The following is an 11,400-nucleotide window of genomic DNA, read 5'->3' on the forward strand; positions in this document are numbered from 1 at the left end:
ACCCATATTTTGGGAAGTGGTAGTATGGGCAAAAACAAGAAAACATATCCAGTAGACATATGCTCTAAAAGGGATACCTAAGATGTTAGGAGCACTTGTTCATTAGAAGAGTTGTTTTTCATAGTATTGAAGATGAACAAGTGCTCATAGCTTTTAAGGTACTCATTTTAGAGCCCCAGTTTACTGGACATTTTGTTCTTATTTTGGTACATACTACCACTTTCCAAAATGTAGAAAGCAAAGAGCATGCAGTAGAAGAGAGCTGGTTCACAGTATCGAAGATCAATAATTACTCATAGCTCTTAAGGTAAGTGTATTAGAGTCAATGTTCACTTGACTTCTTTGTTTCAAATAATCATCCCTGTAATATCCCTTAATATTGACCATCATTTCTGAAACACCCTGTATATAGAATAAATAAATGTTTATGGTGTTTCAGCCTAGAGTTCAATAAAACGAGATGTATCATGGTAAGGGGTAAAAGAATGGAAGCATAAATTTACAGACCAATATCTGTAACATCAGTTTTCTGATGAGAAAGGTAGATGTCTCCTTAGTGCCTGAAGGCACACTTTTTTCTCACCTTTGATAGAATGGTGCTCCCATCCAAGGTCAAAGCAGGCTATGAAGTTATCACAGACAGACCATACATTCCGAACCCGATGGGCTGCTACCAGTGTCATCATTTCAACCATACTCGAATGTCTTTTTGACACCCAGCCAAAATTGTAACCTGTGATAGGGATGCACATGAGGACAATTGTCCACCTCCTCCTCCTTGCAGTATCAACTGCAGTGATGACCGTGCCACCTCTTCTTGAGATTGCCCCTTGTATCACGATGAGCAGGCTGTCTGGGAGGTCCGGGTAAAGGAAAAAGTACCATACCCGGTCGCTTGCAAGTTATTAGCTAGTTCAAACCCTGCATTCTACCATCTGGCATTTACAGTACTGTTCTTGCTACATCTTGCTCCATGAAGGACAATGCCACACAGACATGTAACCTCAAATTCAGCTCTGAGGTTGTGAAATCATCCAGTCTCATGACAACATTGCCATCTCCTTGTCCAGCTGTGCAACAAACCATCAAACTCCCACCTCATGGGGTGAAGTCACCAGCTACACAACCAGCAGGCTGGAAAAGACAGAAGGAATACTCCTGCCTGGCCTCCGCATCATTGGTATGCACCACCAACCATTTTTCTACATTGGACTCCACAGGCTGACAGCACAATAAAGCTGATGCTTCTGTTGACCTCATGGAACAGGATCCTTCTGCTTCTGTGCCCTGTAGCAGAGAGTCTTCAAAGGCTGGCACTTGTCAGCTACCGAGGTGACACTACTTTATTTTTTCTTCACCATGACTCTCCTCCAATGGAACATTTGCGGCCTTTGATTCCAAAAAGAGGATTTACGGCTGCTTTTAGAATCACAGAGACCACTTGTTCCCTGCCTTCAGGAAACAAAATTGCATCCTCATGATCACTTTGAGCTTTTTCATTTCTTCCTGGTCTGTTTTGACATCCCCCCCCCCCCCCTCCACCCAAGAATGGCAAACCATCTCATGGGGGAGTCATGTTGCTGATATGGGATGACGTTCATAGTCAGCCCACCTCCCTGACTAACCATCTTCAAGCTGCTGCACTTCGCCTTTTCCTTCCTCACTTGACCTTTTCCTTTTGTATCGTTTACATCCCTCCATCATTCGTTGTCACCAGGGCAAACTTACTCCAGCTTATTGGGCAGCCCCCTTACCCCTTTCTGCTGCTTGGTGAAATTAATGCACACCATCCCTTTAGGGTTCTCCCAGAACCTGCCTGAGAGGTGCCCTCTTGGCTGACCTTCTTAATCAACAGATCCTCTTCTACCTTAACACAGGAACACCCATGTTTGTTTCAGACTCCTCACACACCTGCTGCCCTTTGGATCTATCCTTCTGCACTGTCCAGCTTGCCCATTGTCTTGAGTGGTTCATTCTCTCTGACACATACTCGAGCAACCATTTCCCATGTGTTATACGTTTACTGACTCCTACTCCACCAGCATGCACACCCAAATGGTAGCTTACTAAGGCCAACTGGAGGCTTTATTCCTTCCTAGGGACCTTCAGCGAGCAAGATTTCCCCAGTTGTGATGACCAGTTGGAATATCTTACAAACATTATCCTTACCACTGCAGTATGTTCCATTCCCCGCATTTCCTCTTTACCATGCCGTGTCCTGGTCCCTTGGTGGGCTGAGGTATGCACAATGCAATTCACATGCAGAGACGTGCTCTCCACATTTTTAAGTGTCATCCTATGATGGCAGACTGTATTCATTATAAACAGATGCATGCACAGTGCCATTGCGTTCTTTGGGATAGCAAAAAAAGCTAGCTAGATTTCAATCACTAGTTCTTTTAACAGTTCCACTCCCTCTTCAGTTGTGTGGGCCAACCTCTGATGGTTCTCTGGACCCAAGATTCATTTCCCAATGTCCAGTCTGACAGTAGCAGACAATTTTATTGTGGACCCTATTGCTATCTCCAACACCTCAGGCCGCCATTTTGTGGAAATTTCGAGCTCCTCCCACTATCACCCTGCCTTCCTCTATTGGAAACTAGTGGAGGCTCAGACGATACCCTTCTCTTCTCCGAATTGTTGAGTACTACAATGCCACCTTTTCTACGAGGGGGCTAGATCATGCTCTCACTTCTCTTGATCATTCATCCCAGGGCCAGACGCTGTTCACAGTCAGATGTTGCAGCTCGTTTCTCTTGCGGGCAAGTAATTTCTTCTTAATACATAGAAATGCATCTGGGCAGATTTTGAGCGCGCATTTCTGCAGTTGACCATCTCGTCGCTTTGTCCACCCATGTCATGAATGGTTTTTTGTGGAAATCCCAGACTGTGGCTGTGTTTTTCGATTTGGAGAAAGACTGCAACACCTGCTGGAGTAGTGGTATCCTCCATACTGGTTACAGAGGATTTTTTTAAAAGGTTGAGTTTTCAAGGTCCGTGATGATTCTGCCTTGTTGGACACTTTTATCAAGGAAAATGGTGTGCCTCAGGGTTCAGTCCTGAGCACCATCCTCTTTGCTATCGCCCTTAACCCTATAACGGCCTGTCTCCCACCGGGCGTCTCTGGGTCACTTTTTGTTGATGATTTTGCCATTTATTGCTGTTCTCCACAGACTTGTCTCATTGAGTGGCATCTTCAGCACCGTCTCAATCATCTTTACTCATGTAGCATCAACAATGGCTTTCACTTTCCCACTGACAAAACCGTTTGCACGAATTTGTGGCTGCACAATTGATTTCTTCCATTGTCTTTATATCTTGGGCCTGTTGCTTTCTGTTAGTTGAAACTATGAAATTCCTGGGGCTCATAGGAAACTTTCTTGTTCCTCCCACGTGTCTTACCTTGCAGCCTGCTGTATGCAGCCCCTCAGTGTCCTACGTGTCCTCAACAGTACTTCCTGGGGTGCAGATAAAACCACCCTACATTTTTGTAAATGTCCTTGTCCGTTCGAAACTAGGCTATGGGTGTTTTGTTTATGTATCTATATGTTTGCCCCTATTACACTGTTTCAGTACTATCCATTGTCACAGCATTCGTTTGGCCACTGGCACCTTTTACAATAGCCTGGTTGAGAGTCTGTATGCAGAAGCTGCCAAACTACTGCTGCCCTATCACCATAACTTTCTCCTTTGCAGGTATGCATGCCATTTGTCTCCCATCCTGTGCCTCCTTCTTTGATGACTCCATTGATTGCCAGTACAGACCACATCCCTCTTCTCTGGTACCTCGTGGAGTTTGTTTTTGGCTCCTGCTCCGGCTGCTTAACTTTACGCTACCTGGCACTCTCCTGATGCGTGTAAAACCTTCACTACCTTGGCTTTGTGTGGTAGCCCGTGTTCACCTTGGCAGTCATTCACTTCCTAAGGACACTACTCCAGCCTCGCTCTATTGCCTTCAGTTTCATGACCTTCCCACGGAGCTTCACGATAGTACCTTTGTGTACACTGATGGCACTGATTGACTGCAGTGTCATGTGTGCCTTCATCATTGGCACCAACAGTTTTCAGTATAGGCTTATAGAACACTGCTCAGTATTTACAGCAGTGCTGTTCACCTTGTATCAAGCCACGCACTACATCTGGCGACACAGGCTTTTCGATCGCGTCATTTGCTCAGACTCTCTCAATGCCTTCAAAGCCTCCCCGTGCTGCACAGTGTCGATCCCTTAGGGCAGCAGGGTGAGGAAAGCTGTCAGTTGCCCACTCTTGATAGAGCCACTATGATGTTTATGTGGGTTCCCCGTCACTTCAGTCTGACTGGAAACGAGGCTGCTGCTGCTGCTGCCGCCAGTGGTGCAGTCCCAGTACCTCAGCCCACTAGTTCTTACATTCCCTCCAACCGTGTCTGTGTTGCCATCTGTCAGCAGGTGGTGTCACTTTGGCATCACCACTGGTTCTCTCTTCAGGGGAAAAAGCTCCGGGTTACTAAGCCTGTGCCAGCAGCTCGGATGATCTCCTCTCGATGTTCTCGCCTCGACGAGGTCATTTTAACTGGGCTGCACATTGGGCACTGCCTTTTTAGCCATCACCATTTGTTAAGTGGTGATCCCCCACCACTTTGTGCACATTGCACCTAACTTTTAAGTGTCTGACATTTCCTGATGGAATTCCCTTTTTTTAACTGTTTACATTCCTGTTTGTGTTTGCCACCTGAGTAATCAGCCGTTTTAGCAAACAATTTCTTTTTCCTTTTTATCCATCATAGCTGCATGGCAAAGGCCATTTAATTTTTAGTTCTGGATCTCTGTTTCTCTATGGCATATTTTATAGACCTTTCTCCATGTACTTGCTTTCAACTGTCTTATCTTCCATTAATTGGGATTGCTATGTGCCCTTAAAAAAAAGACACTGGATGGTGCTGTGGTAGTTACACCACTACATTAAACCATTGACAGATGACGTTGAAAGCATTAATTGACCTGACTGTGTCGTGCAGCACACCACAATGCTCTATTTGAACATTGTTGCTTCATTTTCGATACCAATCTGCATAAACTTAAATTACCTTCCCTCTTTCCTGATGAAGCAACCTTGGGTTGCGAAAGCTGAATGAAATTTGTATGTGTTTGTGTGCTTTTTATTGTGTCTATCTACCAGCACTTTCTCGTTTCTTAAGTCACAACATCTTTGTTTTTTATATATATTTTTCCCACGTGGAATGTTGCCCTATATTACATTCATAAACTTAAATTTTTCTACATTTAAAGTAAGGTAACATTTATCACACCAAATATACTGCTGGAAAAAAAAGAATTAGTACACTTGGAGAGACAATACTACCTTCAGATGGCATATAACACACGGGGGTAGTAGATGTACTTGGCTACTCCCTTGGCGTATGTTGCCATCAGATCATAATCAGCATTGGCTTTCCAGGTGTACTAACTTTTTCCCCAACAGTGTATCCGGTGTCATGAATGTTACCATACTTTATGTGTAGATTAGTAGGGAAAATAAAGCCGTAATGTCCAAATACAATATAGTGGTGTGCTGCTTGATACTGTCACATTGATTAAATATCCAGGTGTAATGTTGCAAAGTGATACAAGATAGAATGAGCGCATAAGGTAAGAAGTAGGGATTGTGTATCATTGACTTCTGTTTATTGAGAGAACTCTGGAAGTATGTAGGTTGTCTATAAAAGAGACCATTTATAGAAAACTGATGTGACCCATTGTCAAATATTGCTCAAGTGTTTGTGGTAACCACCAGATCAGATTAAAGGAAGACATCGAAGCACTTCAGAGATGCCCGGCTAGATTTGTTACCAATAGTTTCAATCGGCAAGTGAATATTTCAGTGATGTTTTGTGGACTCAGATGGAAATTTGTGGAGGGAAGATGACTTTCTTTTGATAAAATGTGATTGAGAAAATTTAGAGAACCAGCATTTGTGGCTAACTGCAGGAAGATTCTACTGTAACCGAAGTAAATTTTGCATAGGAACCATAAAGAAAGGTAGGAGAAATTAGGGTTCATACAGAGGTATATAGAGAGTAATTTTTCCCACACACTATTTGCGATTGGTTCAAATGTGTGTGAATTCCTAAGAAACCAAACTGCTTAGGTCACCAGTCCCTAGACTTACACACTACTTAAACTAAGAGCAACATACACACACCCTTGCTTCAGGGAGGACTTGAACCTCCGGTGGGAGATGCCATGCAATCCTTGACATGGCACCTCAAACCATTCGGCCACTCCGCGTGGCAAAGGGAACAGCTAACAGTGGTACAAGGTTCCCTCTGTTGTGCACCATACAGTGGCTTGTGGTGTTGTATGTAGCTATAGGTGTAGTGCCGAACTCTTAATTTTCTGGGCTACTAAGATTATTGGTATGAAGTTGTTTATGTTTCAGTGCTAGGGATGTTACATGATTGGAGTTGGGAAGATAGCAACATTCAAATAATTGAAAATGATGAATATTAGTGTTGAATTCATGGGATTTGGGATGCTAACTGTTAAATATGTGGAGCAATCCTTATGTGTGAAATGTATTTTTTTATTATGCACATTGTTTAAAATGCACACTTTAGTTATGTGGGATATCTTTATGTATCAAACGTATTCCATTATTATGTATGTTCTTTTAAAATGTATACTTTAGCTTTGTGTGGTACCTCACAATAGTTATATTTCTTAATATGTAAATTGTACATTACTCATGGCAACATCAATTGCATGTAAATGCTTAAAGATGGATAAATAAATAAATAAATAAAATCAGTTTGTAGGACATGTTCTGAGGCATCAAGGGATCACCAATTTAGTATTTGAGGGCAATGTGGAGGGTAAAAATCATAGAGGGAGACCAAGAGATGAATACACTAAGCAGATTCAGAAGGATTTAGGTTGCAGTAGGTACTGGGAAATGAAGAAGCTTGCACAGGATAGAGTAGCGTGGAGAGCTGCATCAAACCAGTCTCTGGACTGAAGACCACAACAACAACAATTACTCCTGGTACTTACTTCACAGCAATTTCATAGAAAGAAAGAGAAATTATTCATGTGGATACAAAATGAAACTGATCTTTGGTAAATCCTATCTAGCAGAGAGGCTGCTTCATAATTTTATGTTCTGAGCTCCTGTGAATTTATCTATCAGCTCAAACAAGTTTTCTTATTTCTCTTTCACAATAAATTGTACCTCTCCCATTTATCCTATCATCATCTACTACAACTCATCAGAGAAAATGTACGTAAGGTTGTTAGGCTCTCTCTAATTTAAAATAAAAACAATGAATTTTTAAGCCAAGACAGTCGTCCTCTTATTGCAGATTTCATCAATGTATTTGTGCTTAATTGTGATCTGTCTTCCTGTAAGTTATCATTACTTATGAAATTTTTAGTTTTTTCCATTTTTTACTGCACCAAACATTTTTACACTTCACATTTTTATCACTTTCCCATTATGTGAAACATGTTTTTAATTCAAGGTAATTAGTTACAGTTATTAGCAATCTGTACTGTTAACTATGTTTGATTATCTTCTTTTTGCTCATTCAGTTCAGTTATATGTAAGAGACACAATGTTGCCCTCCTGTAACTGAAAGTTCATTGCGCAGTTTACACTCTTCAGATATGCCAGTGGTAGTAGCCACGTGGGAACTCTTGCTCTTATCATTGATCTCAATTTAATTACTTTCTTCAGTAACAAGGTACTTGAGTGAAGGGGCACCACTATCAGTTATCTCCAAATCACTCTGTTGATGTTTATCAGGGCTGTTGAAGCGTTTGGTGAAGTACCCAAGACAAAACAGTGTGACGCACAGTGCCTTCATAAAGTATTCTGCCCAATACTGGTGAATGGAAGGCGAGCAGAAACCAATAAATATCAGTGTTATTTCTTCTCAACCGTAGAGAATCTTCTGGCGACTGCATCAGTTACTTCATCAAATAATTTGTACGTACATGCCTCTTCTTTGTGAGACTTTTGTCATATCATGTAGAAAATCTTACAAAAACAAAGAATGACAACTGGCAGATTGAATACACTGCAAGTATCTGTGCTTTTCTTCTTCTTCTTCTTCTTCTCTTTTTTTTTCCTTAAAAATTAATAAGAGATGATTTGCTAATCAGAGTGTTGAGACATGATTCCTGATGGGCCTCAAGATTTTAAAAAAGAATTTTTTTTAATTGCACTTAACATGACTTTTACACTACTTTAATATGAGAAAAATATGAAGTTGCAATGTGACTCATGTTCCAGATAAGACTTATATGGACAAGCAGGCTAAATCACTCATACTACAAAGGAGGAGATGACTTTTTTTTTTTTTTTTTTTTTTTTTTTTTTTTTTTTTTTTTTTTTTTTTTGTAAAATATCAAGGTCCATACTGACTTATAGAAACTATGTCACCAGTGAATGTCAAGGTTAAGTTGCTGACAAGGGTGGCAGTTGTACATGTGAGACGTTTGTAACTGTTTTGAGGGAATGTGGAAGTTATTCCTGTATTTGTGGATTTAGACTGAGAGGGAAAAATGAAAAAGAAGGTGTAGAAGAGTGGGAAGTTCTGGATAAACCAATGAGAAGGAGTCCATATGCATTAAGACCAAAGAGTTAAGAACAGATTTATGTTTCGTGTTTGTTGGCAAAAGTATAACATATGATATAGTGTACGCAAGATGAACTGTTGCAGAGCAGCAGGAAACTTTAGGTGGGAGAGAAGAGTAATGGGTATCACTGTCCTCATGTTAGGTACATCGGGAGACAAGATAGTGCAGACCATAGGTGTGTTACTGATTGTCATCACTGCAGAAGCATTGTGGAACCAGTACCTGAAAAGGGGAGTATTGTTCACAAAGCAATGAGATGTGGTGATCACCAGCCATCACTGGGTGGTATAAGTAGTTTCTAGCACATGGGAAATGCAAAACAAAGTGAGACAACTTGAAGAAGCATTTGACAGTTTCTGGAGGGTGCAGAGAAGCATAGAATGTGTAAAGGAGGTACAGAGGTATCTAAGAGGATGCAAGAGACTTGTGAGAAGTTGAGGGACGAGATGGCACAGCTACAGAGCATTATAAAGCATACAAAAAGGTGGTGAGATTGGGTTGATGCAGGAGCCTGGCTTCTGAAAAATGTGTTTGGGCTGGTTGATGAGGACATCGAAAGGATGAATGTTGAATGTCTTGGTAGAAGTAGTGAAACAGAGAGTAAAAGACAACAATGCAATGAGTAAGTGTCACACTGTGCAAGCCGCAGGTTTGGAGAAAGATGTTTTAAACAGCATTTGGTTACTATGCCAGCTCACCTGGGGAGCAATGGACTATGCAAAAACCATGGAGGAATTGGCGAACCACAACATTAAGTGGTTACAAATTAAGTAGAAGTGTTGGAAAGGGAAGTAGTTGTAATGAAGTGGTACCAGTCCTTGGAAAACAGTGTGTGGGAAGCATGCAGAGAGGTATTAGAGAAAACTGTGCATGGACAACTAGAAGTAAAATTTTCACCGGATTGCTACCAAGAGGGGCTACAGAAAGTGCAAAAAGGACTACCACCAGAACTGAAGATGGTCTTGAAATCTAGCCACAAAAACTTGCCTTCCTATTTTAACCCAGTTACGGTGGAAGCAAGGACTGGTGGAGCAAATGTGGACATTTCAGTTTTCTTTCCAGTAGCAGGGAAGAAGTCATGGTACCAACATTACATGTAACTCAATAACTGATGGTTGCTGAAGAAGTTAGTCAGGGTAAAAGTGGAGCAGTTGATATAGGTCATGGAGGACTAGAGCAGGCATGCGGGAATGGAATAAGCAAGTTGCAGAAGTATTACAGGGATGAAGTCACAGTTTGTCCAAACAGTGTGGTTAGAGAAGGTCGGAACTCTTGTGCAGTGTCGTTACCGGAAGGTCAGAAAACTGAAAATGGTTGCAAGAAATAGGTGACTAGGCGTGAGTTGTACTTCCAGCAGGCTGAGGCATATTGGTTGTACTCTATCTTCGATAAAGAGACAGTAATAGCCAGTTATTTTGAAAAGCGGAAAGTCATGAGAGTGAAAAAGTTAGAGCTGAATGGGAATGCATTGTTAATAAAGGGGACATCATATGAAATATTGGGATTTACTTTCTGCCTACCAACCACAATTTCAGGAATACCCCATCAAAGTATTGCAGTCTCAATTGTACTGGACAGAGGAAACTACAGAGGTGTTACCAGCTGCGAATCTGACTATGCTGAACCAGACTTTAGGACCGGAAAGGGATGAGTCTCTGTGGTGACATTGGATTGGAACAGGGAGAAGCAGTACCAAAGAGAACCAACATTGACCATAATTATAACAGGTACAGCAGTGACATTTACTCCGCTAATCTTAGCCCTTGTTCACATGTAGAAGGATCCGGGCACAAGATGAAGCTCACATCCAGTCACTGTTCAAATCCTAGTGGATTGGATTTCTAGAGCCTAGGAGGCAGCAGAGGGAACTGCAACTGTAGATTAAGCTAAAAGGTAACTGATGGAGCTTCGACAAGTAGTATGTAGACTTAACAGACAAGTAGTATGTAGACTTAACAAAAGACAAACCATCAGTGACTGGGCCAGCCACCAGGGAACTTGTCACTCTAGCTGCACGAGGATAAATTACTTTGTGCCAACCCGAGAGAAAAGGTGTTGTTAAGGAGGAAAGCAACACACTGCACTGACCACATTTGGCTGGAAACACACAAAGTAGGAACTAGACAGTAGCAGCACCAGCTGCAAGTGAGCCCAGATGTTAGGCCTTACAAAACATAACACAGTCATCACAATGTTGAGAGGTGAGCCAGCCTAGAGAGGTGTGGAAACAGCTGACACAGTAATACCTAAGTGAAAGAAGATGGGAGCCTATCCACGCTGGCAGCAGCAGAGTGTTTAGTACACATACTGCAAGGCATAGCAAAACCTAAGCAAGCACAGTCGGAAGCAATACACCAGCCACCAGCATGAATCGGTGGGTCACGGTCGTTACGTCATCTGCTGTTGGTGCTGGCCAGCGTGAGGACTCGAGTTGCACTGCCCACCACATATGCCACCACAGCCAGCTACAGCCAGCAGAATTTGGAATTGTGCTGGCAGAAGATATCACTAAATGTACCGCTGCTCAGCTTTCACCGTGTTCTGCCAGTATTACATGCACATGCAAGAATCTGCTGGATGCCTTGGCCACACTGCTGTTGTCTGTTCTGAGCCATGGCAGGGAGTTGTAATAGATATATTTTGGTACTTGTGGTTGTTTTTTCTGGCACTGCACAGTGCTCCCCTGCACCCCAAATCGATCCCAGTACTTGTCAGTGACTCCACTGGGGGAGAGGAGAGAGAGCAGTGCAGGAATGTGACTGTAGAGAGGCAAATGTGAGTGTAG

Source organism: Schistocerca gregaria, chromosome 3 (assembly GCF_023897955.1).
Source record: "Schistocerca gregaria isolate iqSchGreg1 chromosome 3, iqSchGreg1.2, whole genome shotgun sequence".
Lineage (NCBI taxonomy): Eukaryota > Metazoa > Arthropoda > Insecta > Orthoptera > Acrididae > Schistocerca > Schistocerca gregaria.